Genomic DNA, 22,620 nt, shown 5'->3' on the forward strand with positions numbered 1-22,620 from the left:
GAAGGATGGGCGCAGGAGGTAGCAGCGAGGCCCGCTGGGAAGCTCCGGCAGTGGACAGGCACAGTGTGAGGTGATAAAGGTTTGGATCAGTGTGGCAGAAGGGTCAGGTTCCCGATGATACACTCTGCAGGCAGAGCCATGAACAAATACACTTTCCTACATATGTAAATAAAGAAATTAATTAACCATCATCTTAGAGAAAGCTGTTAAATTTTAGAAATGAAAAATCCCATACTATGGGACTATTGAGGCTGAGCCTGTTAGGTGGGATCAAAGGTCACGAGTGATCGCAGGAGCAGCAGGAGGGACTCAGGACCAGAAGCTAAAATCTTGTAGGAACTGTGTGAACAATAGGGAGTGAGGCAGGAAGGGACTGGAACAAGCTGACTGACATTCAAGGCTGGGTGTTTCTGTGGAGGCTGGTGAGAGGCTGGCAGGGGGAGGGCGGGCCGGGGGGGCGGGGGGACCAGGAAGAGGAGCCCCACGCCTCCAGCCCCCTGGCATGAGGCTGGAAGAGAAAACAGCCAGGACCTGAGAGACTCCAGGGAAGCAGCGTCCTCAGATCAGCTTCATCTACGCTCACGATTATTCACGTTCCAGATAACCCAGATGTCTAACAATAAGGGAATGATTAAATAAATTATGGTACATCTGACAATGATGTAACTGTTACAGAAGAAAAAAAAACAGACTTTTATGTCTAACATGGAAAGAAGAGCACACCATAACTGTTCGGTTTTTTTAAAGTTGCAGAACAATATATGGAGTGCAACCTCATTTTAAAAACACAAATAGAGACAAAACCTGTACATGTACAATGTATGTGCATCTTTAAAGGCCTGGAAGGAAATAAAACTGAGCAAATGGTCACCGTTAAGAAAGAGCGAGGAGGAGGGGAGCGCAAGACAGCAGCCCAGCTTTGTAAATAGCCAACTACCCTGATAACAAAAATAAAAACTGACCGTAGGTAAGACAGTCAGTCCACACAGCTTCAGAAGGCAGTAGTATGACTAAGAGGTAGCAAGATTTATCTTTCTATAAAGAAAATAATCAGAAGTGTTTCTGTACAGAATGGAATACCACTGAACCGGGATTTTCAGAGAAAGGTATTTCGTATACAGGGTTGGAATAGATGACCTAATTCTGGGTGACTACGATATGGGCGGGACATACTTTTTTATTAAACAATTAGTGAAATTCAATTTTACAAAATGCGGTAATGTAACAAAAAGTCAGTCTCCTTCCCCCTCTAGTCTCCTAGTCCCCCTTTCCAGTGACAATTCAAATATCCTTCCAATTTTGCAGCGAATCTTACCCCAAAAAATGTTTTGTGCTACTCAACATAACTCAAGAGCAGTCTGGTCCTGTCCCCTTCCCAGTACGTGAACCTGTTATTTATAAAAATAAAGTAACTTCTAAAAACCTGAGTTTACATAACCACACTCCCAGATTATAAGAGAAGTACTTGCTAGGTGAGATGATAGCACGTTAGTAACAGTGACTTGTCATTTAACTTTGCCTATCACAGCCTCCCCTTATCAGTGACAGTGCTCCTTCAGGGCAGACGCGCGACAAACATTTCTCTGTTCCTCCCAAGACAGGGCTCGCAGTGGGAAGGCAAGAAACGCTGGCTGAACTCATCAGCTTAATAAAAAGCAGGACCCCCACAGCGGGGACGCACCTTTTTAAAAGGATGCTTTGGCAACACAAAGCAACATCTCGGGCCAGCGCAATTTAACAAGACCTCTTTCGTGTTTCAAATGCACACACACGCTGGCCCTGGCCAGGTGGCTCAATTGGCTGGAGGGTTGTCCCCGTACTCCAAGAGGCTGCAGGGTGAAGCCCCGGGGAGGACACACACCTGAGGCTGCCGCTTCGACCCCCCAGTGGAGGCGCATGCAGCAGGCAACAGAAGGATGTTCCTCTCACGTCGATGTCCCCCCCCCCCACCGCTGCCCTTTCTAAAAATCAATAAACATATCCTCGGGTGAGGATTAAATAAATGCAAATACATGTTGTAAATAGAGCCTGGATGCCAATCATTTAAATAAGTTAATTTTGTTCACAGTTAACAGAAAAACATTTAAAACCACTCAAACATTCCCTCAAGCTTGAACAAACTAAACAGAAGCGCACAAACATGAGCACAGGGGGAAAAAAGGTTGCTATTAATTATGCCAGACTGCAAAGCCAGCAACGGACAACAAGCAAAACAGGAAGCTGTGCTGGATGAGAGGCAAGCTATATACAATCAACCTTCCTGGGCTTCCATAGGGTTAAGTGTATCATTTCTAAAGCAACACTCAGGGCATCATCATTATTCCTCTCACCAATAGCTACCCTCTTGGATAAAATGTTCCTGATGCTCATCTTCTCTCTCCAACTCAGCTTATAGAGTGTGAGGACGGACTGGTCTGAGCAGTGCATCCCTGTTTAGGGTCCCTGCTCCGCCAATCGTTCAGAAAGGACTTCAGAATGGGGGGAAGGGCGTTAGTAACTGGCCACGGGCTGAGCCTGTAGGTGAGATTTAAAAGCCCTTCCCCCACAACGTTCAAGTATTTACAGATCACTGAAAAGAAATAAGATGGTGGGGCAGAAGAGGCCGACAAATTTGACTCTATCTAGTGGCTTGGTAAGAATTCACTTACTGCTGAGGGAACACTGAGTGTACTTAGGAAAGGATCCCGGCAACAACCAGCAGACTGTTTAATGGAAGCATATGTAAAGCCTTTTATTGTATTTTTAATTTTATAATTTATTTTTTTACCCTCACCTGAGGACATGCTTATTGATTTTAGAGAAAGAATAAGGGAGGGAGGGAGGGAGGAAGGGAACCATCAACTGGCTGTGTCTTGGATGTGCCCCAGCCTGACCGAACCCACGACCTAGGCATGTGCCCTGACCAGAAACTGAACCCACGGCCTTCCGGTTTACAAGGATAACGCTCCTACCAGCCAGGGCTGTGCAGCCGTTTTTTGCACACGCAACCCTAAGCATTATTCATAAGAGAAAATCGAGCAAATGAAATGCTGATGCCTAACTCTTTAAACATTTCTCACTTTATAAGATGTTTTACAACGCGGGAGAAATTTTCTCACTTGAACCTCTTATAAACTAGTCCATCTCAATCAGCAAATCCATAGTCCAAGACCAACACTGTGTCTCCTATGAGTAAGAAAATGTCACGATAAAGAAACGCCAGCCCTGCAGCTCAGGAGGGAGGGGACGAGGCCCAGCTAGGGTGCAGCATTAACCCCTGGTGCCTTCAAGGCTCCTCGCTGGGCCGGCTGACTGGGACACAGCTCGCAGCTGATGCCCCCCAGACTGCAGCGCTTCTCTGAGGAGGCAGGGAAATTCTGGTTTCCCTTCTTTCCGTGAGGAAGGCCCGGTTCTCCCAGACCGATACTTTCTGGTTCATAAACAGTAATATACGAGAGTAAAAGAGAAGGCTTCATGCCCATTCCATTGGAGTCCGACTGGACACAGCAGAATATTTGATGGCTATTAGTAGTTTGCATGTTGTTTGTTTGTGAATTGCTCGTTCAAGTCCTTTACCAATTTTTCTATAGCAATGGTATTTCTAATGCACTTAAAAAACTTCTTACCAAGAACAGTAACTTGCTGCCAATTTGTTACCTGAAAGATTGTGTTTGTTAGTGTGTTCTTGGTCATTTGTGGTCACATAAACGCTGTCAAATCTGCGCGTTTTTCCTTTCTGGTTTCCACCTTGGGAGCCCCGTTCAGAAGGGCTCTACGTGGGCTATTACACTTCCCGCCTCTTGGGATGGCACAAATCAGCTCCCTCTTTCCTTCTGACACTACGACAAGAGTCCATGCCAGAATCTTCCTGCACTGAGCATGTATTACTCTAATGAAAAAAAAGTGTTTACTTTTTAATATTCATAAAAGCTATAAGAAAAGCTATTGATAAATTCAGAATACTTACTTTTTTAAAGCTCTAGGCCAATAATTTTCAACCAGTTGTGCCACTGGCAAAAATTGCATATGATTTTTAAAATACGCAATACCTGACTATTTAGTCAGGAACACTGTCAAATTAAAAAAAATGACAACAGTCAATGCAACAAGAGCCATCCAGGGTGAATCAAAATGATACCTATCATTTATATATAAATGATATATATATATGTATATGTGTGTATATATTTATCTCTTTTGGTGTGCTGCAAAATTTTAGTGATTAGTCTATGAGTGCCACGTGAGATGAAAAACATTGAAAATTGCTTCTCTAGGCAATTTAAATAACTTTTTAAAAGCATTAACAGGCATTCTTCTCTTAGTTCAATTTCTATACTTTTCTTAAAAACCTTCATCTACAATTGTCAGGGAAATGCTCCATCTACAAATTCCCAAACTTGGTATTTCACAATTTCATTACCGGCATTCCCATTGCTTAACTCTTCTTCTCAATTCATTTAGTCCATTAGACTCCTTATAACCTGTGACCCCCTTATCTAGACTGGATTCGATACTTTCTCATTAACATTCTAGACTCTAAATTCCCATTGATTTTTAGAAATAGCCAACATCTTCTGAGTGCTTATTGCATGCCAGCTCCCGTGCTAAGTCCTTTGTGTAGTCAGTATTTCAATGACTGGAAGATGCACCTCCCATTTCACCTCCGAAACCAGGAAACTTATAATCAATGGCATGCCGTGTCTAATTGACAGTTTCTCTGTCAGTAGGACATGAAATAATGTCTCACAATTGGCAGCACCTTAGATTAGATGAAATATGGAAGTATAACACATTTCATTTGTAGTCACTCGTGGTTGGTACTGCTGCCTCTCTCTTTCAGATGAGGAAAAGTGAGGTACAAACATTAACGGTAGGCCGCTTTCCCAAAGTTATAAAAAGCAAGTAAGTGCTGGGGCTTGGACTTAAAACCCAAACAGCCAGATTCTAGAGGTTTATTTCTTAACTGATTTGCTTCCCTAGGCCAGAATAATCTCTGCCAACATTTCCCTCCAATCTCACCACTGAGCCACCAGGTTATACTGGAAGCTACGATCACCAAGTCTTCTCTGCAGTCACATCAAACTTCACCCCAGGTTTCCCCGTACTGTTTAGAAGTTGAATTCTCCAGTCATTCTTCCAAAACGTCTCCACTGTTCTAGTCTTCCAGTACCGTCTGCCGACTGCCCCTCTTCCCCATCCCAAGGAAGGGACCTGCCGCCTCCCCCGCTGGGAGACTCAGCCCCAGGTGGCATGGGCTCTGCCCTCTGCTTCCCTCTCTGAGCGCCACCCCCTGCCCGCCCGCTTCTTTCTCAGACAGCTCTCCCGCTCCACCACAGCTAATACCCATCCCCGGTGCTCCAGACCACGAACTCTACCCGTCTCTGTGTTCTGTCCATTAACCTCTTTCCCTCAGCCTACAAACAGCAGGAGGGCTCATTTATTTTGAAACATAAGTCACTCCAGGGAATCTGAAGACGCGAGTTCTCATCTCTTAGTACATTTACGTCTCTTCGCCTCAGCTGCATCTCTTGACTGCCCTGACCTTTCCTCCTTCGCCATGAACCGGACATTTCCCGTCTGAACCAGCTCTGGGAGCTCTCTTCCCTTGGCTTCCTGGTTTCACTGCTCCTCTGACCCTGCACCTTTCTTCCAGTTCCTTCTTTTGTCTACTTCAAACATACCACCCCCTTCTCCTAATTCCTAATTGTGGATTTCTAGGGAAGAGTCACCCGTCAGTTCTTTGTTTCTCTGTTCATGATTCTCTCAAAATTCCCACCACTCTTACAAGTTCAGCCATCATTTCCACAGTCGGTCACCGCTGGGAAGCGATACTTAGAGCTCTGAGCCCTTCTCTGAAGCTCCCGCTTGGTGTGTGTCTCCCACCTGCCTGTACAATACCTAGATACCCACTATCCCACCTTAAATTCAACCTGTCAATTCTAACGTATCATTCACACGAACTTTATTCTTTCTACAAGTAGTTCCTCCCTATTCTTAAGTAAAAGCTTTATTACTCTTCCAGTCACTCAGGTTGGAAGCTTAAGAATAAGCTCTGCCTTCTCTCTCTCCCATTATTCAATAGCCAAATAACCAGCAGGTATATTCTTACTCGCAAAACCCACCTCATGAGATAGATACATCAAATAGATGTCTTATAATTTCCTGGCATAGGGACTCTACCCTATCTGATCCAAACTGCATGTTCAAACACCTTCAGTAACTTCCAATGCATCCTAATTCTGGCACTCGAATGCCCCCAAAACTGTCACCCCAATTTAACGTTTCTGACTCTCTCTCCTACCTCCCCCCACAGGGCCCATCAGGAAAACCTGCTGCGGGCAGGCAGAGCTGCTCGCCAGCTTCCTGATCTGTGCTCCAACAGGACAGCCACAGGTGGCTGTTTAAACATACACTAATTAAAATTTAAAATGCAGTTCTCAGTGGCACTAGCCCCATTTTAGATGCTCAATACTCGCATGTGGCTAGTGGCTATCGTGCCGGACTGCGCAAATATGGAACACGCCATCACTGCACAAAGTCCTGCAGGGCAGAACCGCTCTGAGAGTCTCGCTCCTCGCGCTGACCGCCGAGCCTGCCGCACCAGGCTCTGCCCAGAACGTCCCACCCTCCTCGGTGCAAACCAACATGTGCTCCCACACCTCGGCGGTCCTCACATGAGCCATCTGTACGACCTACTCCTAGGTCACCTTGCAACAGCTCTTGCAATGTTGCTGCTTTTAATTTTTTAAAATGTACCTTTAAAAAAAAAAAATCCTCACCCGAGATTGTCTCATTGATTTTAAAGAAGGGAAGGAGAGAGGAATGAGGAGGGCGAGGGGGAAAGACATCCCCCTCTGAGAAACATGGATGATTGACTCCCGAAGGTGCCAAACAGACAGGGTGTCAAAGCACCACCTTTTGGTACACAGAATGAAGCTCCAACCAACTGAGCCACCCGGCCAGAGTGCATTTTTCATTTTTGTGTCTTCTTACCAATGACGGAGTCACTCAGAACTAGTAAGTAGTCATTGCATAACAAAGCAGATACTTACTAAATACTGTAACAAAATTACCAAGTAAGAACATATTTAAAATCCCTTTTCCATTAAAACGGCATATTTTCTTTCAATCTAAACAAAAGATCATGCATTTACCTAACCAAATAATTTAACGCCTAATTATAATACTTCAGATAATTAGTTCCCTTTTTCTTGTGGTGTTCAAAAAGGAAAGAAAAAAGCAATGAAGATCTGAAATACCTCTACTTTGCATAAGAATAATGCAAAGAAACCACAAAAGACTGACAACAGAGGTACATGAATGAATGGCTTGAGTAACAGCACCTGAACTATCTCAGACTGTAGGGAAAAAAAATCTATAGTACAGCTGCCCTAAAATGAAGGGGAGACTACAAATAAAGCATTAAAATAATGTATATAAACATACTTTTGAATCAAAAGCTAGGCTACTGTACCCTACTCTTCCCAAACATGACATAGTATTTATTTGCATTTTGGGCTCAAAAGCATAAAGATGTATGATTAACGTGTGTGTGTGTGTGTGTGCACGCGCGCGTGCATGTGTTCCCTTAAATTTGGGCTTGTAGTCAAGAAAATTACTTAAGACACCAACCTATCACACCAGAGACTCAGTTCTTACAAGGGAGTAAGGCTCCGTATCTGAACATGAGAAACCGCGCAGAGAAGAGATTTTGTAGAGTCACTAGGTACAGATTCCTGTGAACCGTACCCGGTTTGTTGTTTCATTTTCAAGAAGGAATCTTCCCTAAAGTTCTGATTTTAGCTCATAACAAACATTACAAAGATGTTCAACTGCTCAAATACTGCAGTTTCCCGTACCTTCCTAAAAATCTGATATAGTCACTGGAGTTGAACTGTTTATGAAAGTTCTGGCTTTTCCCTTCTGAAAGATAGTTTCCCTTATGCAAATGACTCTTCTGCAGGGCTTGCTCGTTTCTGCAAGTCGGCATGCAACAGCTGGCAACGTTACGTTCTGCCCACAGAACTAATTGTACACCAGCTTAATAATGCACACCAAAATGAAGGTTTTAATTTAGATTTTAAGTAAGTACCTGCATGCTACCCAGCTTATCTGCTTTTCCTGATGAGAGCTACTCCAGAAAGCGTGTGGGGAAAAAAAATATTTCAGATGCTTTTGTGGCAAATCAGAAGACAGACCAGCAGATTAGACCAAACGGTTGCCCTACTAGGTAACAGCAGAAAAGGAATACAAAGAGTCAAGAGACTTCAGTCTGGGACAAAGCGGGTAAGTCTCCATGTTATCAAAGCGCGCCCTGCTAATGCTGGTAGCAGGAAGTAAAGCCAGGGCTGCCAGGCTGCTGGGGACATGCAGGTGTGGTGACAGCGGGTGCCCGGAGGGGGCAGGGCGCTCTGCGCCCCTGCCCCAGACCTCGCCCTAGGCATCTCTCCCCCCAGGCTGTTCCTGAGTTGCATCCTTTATAACCAACCAGTAATAATAATAAAATAAAATAAAACAGAAAAAGAGAAACCCCATGTAGAAGTACCATTACAGAGAACACTTCAGCAGCCTCAATGCCATTATGTACTTTTAATATCAAAGCTTCTCTATCTTGTTATATTTAAATCACCCTTTTTCTTCTCAGATCCTTCCAATTCTCTTCCTCGTACCCCGTAGCTCTTTCCCACAGAACTACCACCGACTTTAGCTTTTGGTTAAGGATATGACTTGTTTTTGAAAGTCAAGACAGGAGATTCATACAGAACTGCCTGACTTAATACGAACATCGCACAATCTTGAATCACCCATTTTCTGGTAACATCCCATTGACTGAATCAGACATAGAACTTTTCCATGTCTACAATGAAGGGGAAAAAAAAAAAAAAAAGCAAACATACCTCTGAGGGTTGTCAGCTATGATTCCTACTCATCAGCATAAACAGTGTTAGGTACAAATAGTCAATATCATACCAAAAAATGTTCCATCCTTCCCCTCCCCCAAATTACAGCTCACGGGATGTGCTCAGCACCAAGCTTTAGCAGCCCGGCAGGAAACACAAACAAGTGAGAACTTCACTACGAGGTGAGCGATCCAGGCTTTCCCTCCCCCGATCGTGGGCCGGCTGGCCTTTAGACGCTCATCTTCTCTGGGCCTCAGATCACTGAACGTGATGGGAACCAACTGGATTAGAAAACCCTCAGAGCAGCTTTTAACATTAAATAGCTCTATTCTCTGTAAAGGAAATTACAAATCTGAATGTTTATGAGCGAACTTGGCAAGGCAGACCCACGATGTCCTTCACCTGAAATATCACGCGATTTGTGTACCTAAGTGTACACACAAGCTTACCAGGGCAGATAAGCATTTTTGGATTGGAGGATGGGAGTGAGAATGTACAGGATCTCTGATTTGATTAGATTCTTAAAACAGCCCTAACAAAGAAAAAAGTTACAAACAACTGAACTGTAAGACTATACAAAAGTAAACATTAAATGTAAAAAAAAATTTTTTTGAAGGAATTTGCAATGAACTATTCTTATCTCAAGGTGCAGTGTCTACCAGCTAAGGGAATGCAAATTCCGATGAGATAAACTGAACTACTAGAACTTTCATCTTCAGTACCATCAGCTTGTGGTTATACACGAAAAACGCAAGGGAAAGTGGCAGGAATTATCCAGAAAAGCAGAAATAAAACTCATTTGCTCTTGAAATGCATGACTTTTAAATCAGATTTATTCTTCCAATTATGTTCTGCTTCCATACAAATTAACACTATGTTCCCTTTCTTTCAAACACTTAAAAGGAGATAGCCAAGAAAAGCACAACAGCACAAATTTTGTCTAAAGCCCTAAAAAAATAAAAGCAAAGTCATGCTTACACTGGAGTAATAAAGTCCAGCAGAACAATAATTATTTGGGTATTCTAGACAAATATATACACATACATAAGTATATAAATACACAAATAGTTACAAGTAAGACTCTTATCATAAGCACTAGCTATGTACCCTGAGGCAAGACAGTGAATCATTCTGAACTCAGTTTCTTTACTTGTAAAATGTGACTTACAGAAGAACTTAGAAAAGTTCTGCGGCTTAAATGAGACGGGAGTATTAAAAACAAGGGAACAGCCCTGGCCGGTGTGGCTCAGCCGGCTGGGGCTGGGATGGCTGGGGCTGGGATGCGAGGTTGGGAAGCTGTCTCCCACAGTGATGTTTCTCTTCTCCTCTTCCTCCCTTCCCCTCTCTCTAAATAAGCACGTCCTCCCATGAGAATAAAAAAATAAAAATAAAAATGAGGAAAGTAAAAATTCAGGAAAAAAATTAGCTATAATTGCTTCTCTAAATCAAACGAGAATCCATGACACCAATGAAAAATATAATGCCCAGAAAAGTCAACCTGGTTTTATCCAGTAGCTTCAACCTGTACCTTGAAACAAGTAGCGACAACTGATAGCTCTCTCTTTTGGACCCCACGAACTCATCGGTAGAGGTATCAAGCAGAGAAGTAGCTGCAAGATGAGCAGAAAAGGAGGAAGAAAAAAAATAAAATCCCAGGGCAGCACTGTCCAATGGAGCTTTCTGTTGTGATGTTCTATTGAGTATTATCCAACATGGCAGCCACTGGCCACAAGTAGCTAGTGAGCACATGAAATGTGACTAGTGTTACTGAGAAGATGAATTTTTATTTTTATTTAATTTTAATTAATTTTAGTTGAAATACCCATTGTGGCTAAGGCTACCTTATTGGACGGCACAGCCCTAGATGACCGACCCAGAGGCTGAACAGGGATTGCCAGAAATCTAAACAAAAAACCCAGGTCTTTTCCTGAATTGTTCCTATGTTCAATTCAATTATCTCTGTTTTCAGTGGAGAACTGGTAACTATGACTAGTTAAAAAAAATAACATGTCAGCTGATACATCAATACAGGGCAACTCCGTGCTAATAAAAGGATCAGAGATAAGAAGTATGTGGTCCTCTGATATTTTAGAAGATCCCAAAGGCCAAGTTAAACTCAAGCACACACGAAGCATGGTTCACTAGTACAGGGATCAGAGCTGCGAAGGTCCCACTCAGCTCCTTCGTTTCTCCACTGCCAAATGGAAAGCTCCCTAAACCTGCAGACTGAACACCCGTGCATGCATACTCAATTTTTTCGGAAATTCAGAGTGCTGTAAGCCTTCAAAAACGCCAGCATTCCTGGCCAGTTCAGCATTTCCACTATAAACAAAATCTATGTACCACCCATATCTGAGGTATAATGCCAGACTCCTGCGTAGCTGCCCCTGTAATATGGTTTAATTATGATGACTGAACTAATAGGCTGACATCATAGACTTTTACAGGCTGACCCCATGTCATCCTGATGTATCATTTTGCGCCAGTTCAGTGCTGTAAATCAATTTAAGATCTCAAGCAGGTTGAAAAGGCTGGTAATGATGCTTTCTCTGCTGCCTCTGGAGACTCTACATTATACACAACTTACATTATTTATAAAGCCTCAATGATGCCTCCATTAGCCTTGTAAGACTACACAAATGAGATCTTTTATACACACACAACTTGGCCCTGATCATGGAGGCGACTGCAGCTTAAATACACTCGTCTAATTACACTCAAGTTCATTCTTTTTCCAGTCTAACCAAGTTATTAAGTTTTATCTTTAACCCAGAATTCCTAGAAAACAAAATCACAATCTGAAATTTAAGTTTACAACTAATAAATGTATTTGGGAAGATGAGACTTGCTTCCTCTTAATGCTTTAATGAACTTAGAAGGAAAAAAAGAAATTTCAAGAGGTGTAAAAGGGTAGCATTTGTAATTGCCTGAAACTGTCATTTCTCTGATGCAAAGGTCATCAGCTCTTCAAGGGTATAAAACCAAAGGATAATGCAAAAAGGAAAAATGGATTTGGTTACATACCTATGGTTGGCGGGGTCAGAACTAAAGCAAGGACATACCGCGACCCTCAGAAGAAACCTGATCCAGCCTGGACCCCCAGGAGGCGCTGGCATCACCCACCTCTAGAAAATCATCTCTCACGACCCTGGTTACAGTTTCCTAAGAATTGCAGTATTACATCAATGTACGCCACCTGCACAGAAATATCAAATAACTGCAAATGGGAAAGGGAGGGGGCAGGGAGGACAAACACTTAAATCAGGACAGCATATTTAAGCCTGGCACCTACATCACGGTAACACTGATGCAAAATATTTATACTAATTGAAAATGCTGGGGCAGGAAGCATCGCTTCCGCCTCGATTCTTTTTCAATAGTGGTTCCAATACAGCTCATCTACCTCCAATAAAACGTAAAGTGGTAATTAATCATCAACAAGGTGAACAATCTACATAGACAGACAACAGTTTTCTCATTGTGTTACTGAACGGAGGCATGTTATCCACGACAGGCCGGCAGGCAGAGAGAGCTACGTCCCAAAATACAGGCATTTGTCAGCAACAGGACAGACAGACAGAAATCGTGCAACTTCTGAATCATTTCACCTACTTTGAAACTTCCGATACAATGGAAAGCAGAGACCACCCGGAGGAAGAAAAAGGCCGGTCGGTGGTCACAACACTCTAGAAAACGATGCTTTCTCGGGAGATGGTTCTCCGACGCGCCTCATTTTCGGAATGGAAGCGCCTGCTCGGTTATCTCGCAGTGTATTTAAAAATCGTCTGCGCCTCCAAATAAACAAAAGCCGCAGCTACTGCAGTTGTGAGATCCGGCAGGCATCTGTCCCTCCTCCCTCTCTAAGGACATCAAGGAAGCGCTCTCCCTTTAAGCCTTCATATTTATTAAGCAACTAGAAAAACAAGCCCACATCTCTCTCTGTCTCACACCCACCACCCCCAGCTCCTACAGAAACAACCCCGAGAAACCCTCCCAAAGCCAGGGAGCAGAGTAAATGAGCAGTTGTTCAACAGAGAACTCACAAATACACTTGCAGTGAGGCAATCGAATCCGGTCAAGGGAAAGGAATGAGACGACACTTGGAGGCGCAGGGGGGTGTAGGCGGAAGAGAAAAAAAATTACGCGCAGCCGCCGCCGCCAAATCTTTGAATAAATTAGAGGGAATTTTGGTACGAACTTTCCTTGACCTCCACCCAAGAAGCTCACTGGGGCAGAGAAGGGAACCGGTCTGGGACGCAGAGGGGCCCAGGGCACCGGGTTGTCCCCCCAGCGCGAGATCGGCTCAGAGCGCGTAAAGGGCAGCGCCGACGGCCGCCCTCCAGCTCCCGCAAGGGTGGCCCGGGCCAGCGCGGGACACAATGGGCCCGCGGGCCGCGCGGACGGGCCTCAACCAGGCTGCAGAAAGGGAAAGAGAAACGGGGAGCAGGCGGAGGGGGAGGGGGCCGGGGAGGTCCCGCCGCGGGTAGGGCCGGGGGCGAGGCTCCGGCCGAGGATCGCGGCTTCCCCACCGCAGACCCAACAAAGACGCGAGGGGAATCCCGGTCGAGCCCTGCCCAGCTGGTTGGGGCGAGAGGAGAAGGTGGCAGGTTCGTTTCTCCGAGCGGCCGGAGGCGCCATCGCCATCATGGGGGGGGGGGCGGATCCCCGATCCGCCCCACGCGGGGAAGAGCCCCCCTCCCCACCGCGGCTCGCGCCCGACCCCGGGGACCGCGGCAGCCCTACGGGCCCGCGCCCGCCCCAACTGAGGCGGCGGCACTGGAAAGTCCAGGGAGCCGAGGGGAGACAGCGGGGACGCAGCAGAGGAGAAAGTTGGGCTCGGGTCTGTTTCGTTTTACCGGGTTGGCGGCAAGCCCGTCCGCGCGGGCGCACGAGTGGCCGGGAGAGTGGGGTCCCGCGGCCCCGGTCGGGGCGGCCGGGCGCTGCACCGCGCTGCGCTCGCAGGGTCCCTCCCCGCGCCTCGGCCCGGGCTGAGCCGCTCGGCCTCTCCTTCCTCCTCCCGCCCGCCCGCTCGCTCCCGGAGCCTGGATTGATCTGGTCGCGCTGGCGTCAGGGAGTCGGAGCCGCCCAGCCTCCACTCCTCCGCTGCCAATACCCGGCGCACTCGCCCGCCCGCTCGCTTGCTCACACGCGCACCCGCGCGCCGCCGCCGCGCGACCAGGGATCCTCTCCAAATTCCGGGACCCGCCGGCCCCAGCGCCGCCCGCGAGGGGTGCGGCCCCAGCCCCCCGCCCCATTGATTACAAGGGGAAAAAAGTACTCTGCGCGTTCAGACTTCCCTCCCGCTGCCTCCTTTAGTCCTGGCGTGCGGACTTGGCGCATTATCTGCAAGTGAAGTTCTGTGCCAGTGTTTATTTTATGAAATGCTCACCCACACGTCCACCGCACCCACCGGAACGTACTATAAACGTAGAGTGTATATATGACAATTATCTTTCCAGAGTAGCCTATTTATATCTAGTTTTCATTGTCCCTCACCTACTCCCCAATGATTTTCAAGCCCCAGAAGTTTCACGTACCCAGAATTGGATAACCTACTAACTATTACATATACTTAAACCCTGGATCAATACATGTGTTTTGTGCCGATTCGGGATCTAATGATTCTAGTATGTAACCTCTTTGCTCCAAAGACAGGTGCCACAATGGCACTCTAAATTTTTTATTCCATTTCCAGAATCTTTTAGATGACATCCTTCCCAATAAAAACAAACTATCTCTCATCTACCTGGTCTGCATAGACATTGAAAATACCTTTTTGTTAAGAATTAATTTTTCTCTTGGCCAGCTCTCTGGAAGCTGGCGTGAAACCTTGGATAATTACCATAATGCTGAGTTATGTTTAGAGACGAAGAATTATTCTGAGGAATAAATTTTATATGAACCACAAGCATAGTTCCCACCCATATAAAGAAAATTTCAAAGACCTCTGTAAAATAATAGTACTCTGCAGTTGTACACATACATTTCCGTGTCTGCATTCCATTTGAAATTCTTATTAATTACTTTATTATTTCTGCATCCTGTGTTTAATTATCCAAAGAAAATGCAACACATCCCATAAAGCACAAAATACCATTTATAAATTATAGATCAGAATATTCCTGCTAATTCCTTAGTTAAACTATTCAAACACTTACTGGTCAATTCTTGGGCCTCATCTTATTCTTCCTAAGAGCAGCATTGGACACAGGTCATCATTCCCTGCTCCCTGGGACAGCAGCTGGAGTGAGCCTCGTTAAATGCCGCTCAATCAGGCCACGCCTCTGCTCAGAACCCTCCTTTGATAAACAGAAGGTGCTATCTCCATACAATGGAACATTATTCGGTCATAAAAAGGAATTAAACACGGACACATGCTACATGTACAAACCTTAAAAACATTATACTAAGTGAAAGATGCCAGAAACTGTCTGCTCCCACTTCCTGTATATGCAATATCCAGAAGAGGCAACTCTAGAGACAGATAACATGGAGGTTGCCCGTGTTTGAGGGGCTGGGGGAAGTTAGGTGGCCATAGCTTAAGGTTATGGGGTTTCTTTCCAAGGGTAACAAAAATGCTCTAAGATTAGTTTGTGATGATGGTTGCGTAATTCTGAGGATATACTAAAAAGCCAGTGAATTGTACACGTTAAATGGGTGAATTATATGGCATGAGAATTTTAGTTCAATAGAACTTTTTTTTTTTTAAGCATGACCTCTAAATGCGGTATATGATCCTTGATTGGATCATGGATTTCAGGGGCTATAAAATGGCATTATAAAACTGTTAATTTTTTAAACCAATAGATGACCTTTGTTAGTGCAATCCTAGTAGCCCCAAATGCTATGAAATGTGATTTTTCCCATTGTGCAAGTTATTTCTTTAGTAATAGAAATTGGACTTCTTTTTTTTTAAATGGGGGGGGCATTATTGGAACAATTGTGAACACTTGAAAGTGGATTGTAAATTAATATCATTGTATCAAAACAACAAAATCTTCCCTCCCTGTTTCACTGAAAATGTAAGTTCTCACAACGTGTACAAGCCCCTGCATGCTTTCCTCCCCACCCTCCTCCACACCTCTGCCCTGGCCTCCAGCTCTCTCCCTTGCTCACCTTCTCAAGTCCCCCTGGCCTCCTCACAAGTCCCTGAACAACCTAGGCACACAGCTACCTCAGGACCTTTGCCCTCGCCATTTCCTCCCTGGAAAGCCCTTCACACAGATATCCCCGTGGCCTCTGCCTCTCCTCCCGCTCCAATGCTTCTCCCTTAGTGAGGTCTACCCTGGCCATTCTGTCTAAAATTTATCACACACACACCACACACCCTTCCTGAGCACACACATGTCATATCATCTCTCCCTGCTTGGCATGGATGTTTCACTTATCACTACCTAACTCCTCACTTCTCCAAAAGAGCAGGATCTGGGGTCTTTTCAGTTCATTGCTGTACTTATTCTTGATGCCTAGGGCAGCCTGGCACCTAATAGGAGCTCATCAAACACCTGTTGAATGAGTGCATCAAGTACCATTTAAGTCGCAGGGGACATGGGAGCAAACAAAACAGATAAAAACCCCTGCTTTCATCAAGGAAGACAAATAACGAATAAATATGTCACGTACTGCAGAAGGGCGCGTCAGTCACTGCAGGGCTGCATATACAACAGGTGGCCTCATAGGATTATCACGGGACCGAAAAATTCCTATTGCCTAGTGATGTCACAGCGCAACATATCGCTCGTGGGTTTGTGGTGACACTGCTGTAAACAAACGTGCTGCACTGCAGGTCTATACAGTACAGCACTTACAATCATGTACAGTCAATAATACTTCATAATGATAATAAACGACTATGTTACCGCTTTATGCATTTACCATGATAGACTTTCTATCATTATTTTAGAGTGTACTCCTCCTTATGAAGAAATAAAAAGTTTGCTGTAAAACGGCATGCGATGTGACTCTAGCAGCAGCCTCATACATCTCATGTTCATTGAGTCTCTTGATTGCATCATTTTCTCTTGTGCTTGATTTAATCTCGTGTTGTTTTATACAGAACTGCGCTGTATGGGTTTGTAGCCTAGGGGCAATAGGCTAGACATATAGCCTAGGCATGTAGTAGGCTATAGCATCTTGGTCTGTGTACCCATGCTCTGTGATATTTGCACAATGATGAAATCGCCTAAGAATGCATTTCTCAGAGAGTATCCCCATCGTTAAGTGGTGCATGACTGTACATAAAAATGCTAGGTGGTGGTACACAGGCTGGAAGCAGGAGGATTAGAGCAATTGGGAATGGCCGGGGGCAGGGGTTGATATTTCTTTAGGGACAGGGGAAACCTACCTCATTGACAAGAAGTCCTGAAGGAAGAAAGGGAAGGTGCCACGTGACCTGGGAGGAGGTTTGCCAGCCTCCCAAGAAGGGGGAAGAGCAAGGGTAGAGATCCTGGAGTTGACTCTTCTTCACCCGTGCACAGCAGGGCCGGGAGGAGCCAGCCGCGGGAGGGAAGGCAGAGAGCGTGGGCCCAGGGCGCGCGGCTGGGGGCTTTGGAGCCGGAAGCACAGGGCCATTCTCTTCCCTCTGCTTCTCTTACCTTGGTGACATGGCCACAGGCTGGACTCCCCGAGAATGACAGGGGTAGAAGAGGTGTTGGAGGTTGGAAGAGAGAGGAGCAGATATGAAACAGTTATCTTCTGGGGAGTCTGAGAGCAAATGAACTTTGGAATGTGGTCAGATTGCCTGGCAGCACTTTCAAATGCCTGTTTGAGGTTAGCGGTCATGGATTTAGGGCAAGACCAGTCAGCACGGCTGTGGGTTTTTCTCCAGCCTCCTTAACCATCGGGGCAGAGCTGGGTTTAACCAGGGCCAGGGTTTTGCAGAAGAGGGTGAGGGAGAAAAAGGGTGTCAGAGAGCAGAGGGAATGAGCAAGGGAATGGCTATGGGGACCGTGGTAAGGAGGGGGGACAAAAGGGAGTAAGGACACGGAAAGGTGATAGGGTCAGTGGTTTGAAAGTCCCCCAAGAATGGCTGGAGCTGGGAACAACTCCCAAAAGCTGGGGAACAGAGGAGAATAGGACGCTGGAAGTTAAAATTATGGAGCTGGGGCAGTTTGCGGTAATTCCAAAATCGAGTTGTGTGACCAGAGAAAGTCAGATGGCGGAGGTAGGTAGAGGACAAGATCCTGGCACCCAAGGTCCCTCAAAGTCTGACTCTGGCCCACACTTTCACCTGGTCTCCTTCATACTCCCACTCATCCACCCACAAACCTGCAATGGTGTTCCCCCGGAGCACTTAAATACGGTATCCTTGTTCATACCAGGTATAGGGTCCTGGCCTCTCCAGCTTTCACAATTCCATCTGTTCTTTCAGGCCCAAGATCATCTCCCGGGTATTACATGAACAAACAAAAATGCTTGTTAAAGCTGGGATGTGTGGGTTTGTTGAGCTCAAAATTCTCATTTTAACACATGAGGGACATGAAGTCCAGAAAAGTTCAGTAATTTGCCCACGGTTGAAAAAAACTAGTAAGTGGCAGAGCCAGGTCCGATTCCAGGTCTCCAATCCAGAGCTATCTCTCTCTGTCCTAAAGCCTCATCCCTGAGTCCTCCTCGGCTCCTTCCCTCCTGCCGTGCCCCACGCACTGTGTGTGTGCCTACAGGACATCACATGTCACTCATCACTTAACCCATTAATTACATATTATGAAACCCTGTAAGCACATTACAAAGATGGATGAATAATGACTAGCCTTCCCTCCCACAAAAAAGCTCGTTTTTTCCCTTCACTGACACAATATTTTGGCACAAATCTCAGTGAAAGAGCCTCATTGGAGTGCTGTCATGTGTCAAGCTCATAATAATACCTATCAAGCTCATAATAGCTAGAGTTTCCTGAGCATTTACCTGGCACAGTGCTAAACACTTGAGAGACATCTTCTCTTTCTGGTCTTAGAATCTCCCCTATGAGATGGATGCCATTATCCTCACCTGCTGGTAATATCAGTGCCTATTGAATACAGCTTGTGAGGAATAATAATAATGATAGTAATAATAATAACAATAATAATAGCTAGCCCTTATTTAGTGTTTACTATTTGCCAGGCATTGTTTTGAGCACTACTTTATCCTTCAAAACAACCCTATGATAGAGTTATGTTATCATCATTTTATAGATGAGGAAACTGAGGCACCGAGATGTTAAGTAACTTTCCCGAGGTCTCACAAGTATGCTGATGCCTCTAAAGTGTTTAATATCATAGCTGGTATATTGTATGTGTTCAATGAAAGTAGCCAAAATTCTTTTCACTGAGTGTTCATAGTGCTGTGCTGAGAATACAATTTCTACTTCAAAAGTCAAGTATTTTAGGTGCATTTATACTGACAAAATATTTAGTGGACTGTTCAGTCTTTTAAAGTTTTAATGACTATATAACTTCCAGCAAAAAAAAAAAAAATCTTCAACAATTTTGCTTGAGGTAACAATTTCTCTTTACTAGATCTGCAACTATCGGCAAGCTTGTCCAAGTTGCAAGGCTGGCTTTGGCTACCTTTCATACAAAACTTAAGTGAGAGTGCCTTAAGCAAAATAGGAATTTATTTTATCTCTTGAAAACAAGAGACCAAAAATAGGAATTCCAGGAATGGTGAGGTAACTCAAAGTCTAAGGTCTCTGTGATTGCCATGGCGTCTCCTTCACTGTTGGTTATAAAATAGCTGCTGTGGCTCCAGTCATCATGTCTGCATTCCAGGCAGGGGGGAAACAAAAAGGATAAGAACAAAGGTGTGAACTGTGTTTGAAGCCTCTTTAAGGAACAAACCACTACCAACACCACCTACCATGACATCTGCCTACTTCTCACCATTAAACACTATCTTATGGCCTCTCCCATTTGCAAGGATGGCTAAAAAATGTCATTTTCTTGTTTGTTTTTCATCTTAGAAAATTGCCAATGCAACAAAATGGAATTCTTGCTAATGAGGAAGGGGAGGATGAATGCAGTGACGCGCTTCAAATGGTTCACCCTGGCTTGTGCGAGCTGATGGTTAAATTTTTAGGTTTTTTACAAGGTGGTTGTTAAACATATTGGTAGTCTGAAATTGGTCACAGTGGGAGTATTTACGCCACAAAAATTGGCAAACACCGCAAATTAAGGCCTTTTTTTTTTTCTTTGAAAGCCAGTTGTTAAACATTTACCAGCACACCACTGACTACTGGATAGGTGATTAGGAGCCCCAGCCACAGAAGGTTATTCATTTTCCACATGATATTCCATATGTCATCGGTCTCTGACCATAATGCTTGAGACTTAGGGACACTGAGCCAGGTAATCTTTTGAAGTACTTGGCATGTTAATAACTCCTGCCTCTTTATTCCATGCAGATGCTAGGCATGTTCATTTACATTAGATTTCAGTATTTCCCCAGAGAATGCACAAGTTGTTTTTTGATATTCCATTAGGCACATCACAAGCTATCGTAAATTTTTGTTCAGGAACTCAGATAAGTTTTATGTAAAAATGCTCTGTCCTGGTGAGATGCAGACACAGGCAGGAATGGCCCCTGCGTTTTGTATTTGAGGCGACTGCAATGTGAAGCTGCTGCTAGGACAGACCCGCTTTCCTAGGTGAAGGCATAACTTTCCTCAGGTACGAAGAAGCCTTTAAAATAATTTCTTCTGCCCAAATTTATTCCTGGAAAATGAGGAAAGTGGAATGTTTTTTCTTTGGGTTAGAAGGAGGAATCGATGGTTTTTTACTTATAAGGAGGAGATGCCCCCAGGAAATCTTTTTAGTTCTACTTTTGGATACAAACAGGCACTTGAAAACACTCCCTGATATGGACAGAGTACGTCTTCCCCTTGGTCTGAAGGGCGGCAATAAGAAGAGTGATTTCGGGAGCTGAGTCAGAAACCGAGAAGTTAAGCTCATGGCTTGTGACCCCACCTAAGAAGTTTTGCCTCCAAAATAGAACTCAGAGCACTTAGAAATGAGCATTAAGCCCTAGCTGGGTAGCTCAGTGGCTTACAGCATCATTCTGATACACCAAGGTTGTGGGTTTGGTTCCTAGTCAGAGCACAAACAAGAATCAACCAATGAATGCATAAATAAGTACAACAAAAAATTGATGTTTCTCTTTTTCTCTCTCCTGCCCTCCTCTCTCTCTCTCTCTCTCTCTGTCATGTCAATAAATTAAAAAAAAAAAAAAGAAAGAAATGAGCATGAGAAGCAAAGTCTCACATAAATTAGAGTTGGATACTATACCTTACAGTTTTCTTTTCCTTTTGTGATAAATAGACAAGGCTGACCAAAAACAAAGCCTTTGGAATTTTGCATTAAATTCCTTTTAATTTTTTATTTCTTTGCACGACAAGATTTTTTTAGTCACCTTTAAAGTCCATTGTATAAATATAGTAAATCCTTTTTTTTAAAGATTTTTCTTTAAAAATCTTGCTTTGTGTGATATACATTAGCTAATGTTTTCCAAGCGTAGCAGCTGTGATGAACAATCTTATCTGAAAATAAAAACAATGATCAAACAGCGATAAATCTGTAAGGCTTGGCTATCCCACTGAAGAAACCACGTTTGAGTACCATCTCTGGTCAGGATTTTTGGGAGGATGGTCAGTGAATAACACCTTCCCCTCCTGACTATGTGGACAAAGAACCAAACCCACAAGTCATACAGATAGAACTCAAAATATGATCTTTATGATCTAGGAAGTGGGTTGGAATATTTAGCCTTTAGATCTGTGCCAAATTGGCTTGCCCATAGTTTACCCCCACATTAGAAAGTCTCAGGCACCGGCACAGTGAGACGGCCGCAGGCTGCAGTTTCCCTGGACTCGAATGGCAGGGGTCACTCCCTCTCAGAGCGTGCCCTCGCCGGCCTCCCTGAGCGAGCCTTCCTCTCCGCCTCAGCACGCCCCTGAGTTGACTCATCTTTCAAAAGAAAGGCTAATGTTGCACTTTTCCACCTGAGACAAGGTGATCGGGTTCTTTTCCAGTTAACCAAGGGATACTCCATTTTGCTTAAATAAAGCTCCCTGAAGTTTACGTTTTGTTTTTAAGGAGCTCACACTCAAATTTTGTCCATTTCAAAGTGTCTGCGGTTGTATGGATCCCCAAAGCCATAAATGGAAATGCTTTGGGTAAAACCAAAGGAGAAAAAAATAATAGGTAAAAAGGTGGGAAAATTACTATTGAAGGTTCTGAAAAAAAGTCAAAGAACAAAATTAATTCTGTCACCAAATGTATCCTTGAGCGCCTACTGCAGGCTGGGCGCAGTTTCCCCACATTCTCTGTTGCATTAAGTCCTCACTTAACGTCTTCACTAGGTTCTCGGAAACTGTGACTTTAAGTGAAAGAACATACAGCAAAACCAATTTTACCGCAGGCTGATTGACAGAAACAAGAGCTAAGGTCCCACGGCCTACTTCTGCTCACAAAAACACCCCCAAACTTCTAACGAAAGACCCAAAACACTTCTACTATTAAACACTGAAATAAACGTGAGCTATACTACATTGAAGAACGGTGAATCAAAACAAGTCAGAGAATCATTCTGTAAGCCCCTTATTCCAGTTGAGTGTCCGTGTGGCCACAGCCCCTCCCGGCTGCCCAGGGCGCAAGGTGGCCCTCAACCTGACTGGACGCCCTTCTGCCCCAAGGTGCACTCACGCCCACTCAGACAGGGGTGAAGTGGACACATCCGTTCACCTCACCCACGCGTCTTTGAGGGGCGG

The 22,620-nt window shown here is 44.6% G+C and overlaps 1 protein-coding gene across 1 annotated transcript in view; it reads right to left on the reverse strand.

Annotated features, from left to right (window-relative positions):
• SMAD1 (SMAD family member 1) overlaps positions 1 to 13,915 on the reverse strand; it is a 61,985-nt gene extending 48,070 nt beyond the window's left edge. The window contains exon 1 of the mRNA XM_054562790.1: positions 13,736 to 13,915. The gene's annotated coding sequence lies outside the window, so the exon portion shown is untranslated. The remainder of the gene's footprint in view (positions 1 to 13,735) is intronic.
• Between the last annotated feature and the right edge of the window lie 8,705 nt (positions 13,916 to 22,620).

This window comes from Pteronotus mesoamericanus, unplaced genomic scaffold, assembly GCF_021234165.1.
Source record: "Pteronotus mesoamericanus isolate MK-2021 breed Mesoamerican mustached bat unplaced genomic scaffold, CSHL_Meso_final contig_163, whole genome shotgun sequence".
In the NCBI taxonomy this organism is placed as follows: domain Eukaryota; kingdom Metazoa; phylum Chordata; class Mammalia; order Chiroptera; family Mormoopidae; genus Pteronotus; species Pteronotus mesoamericanus.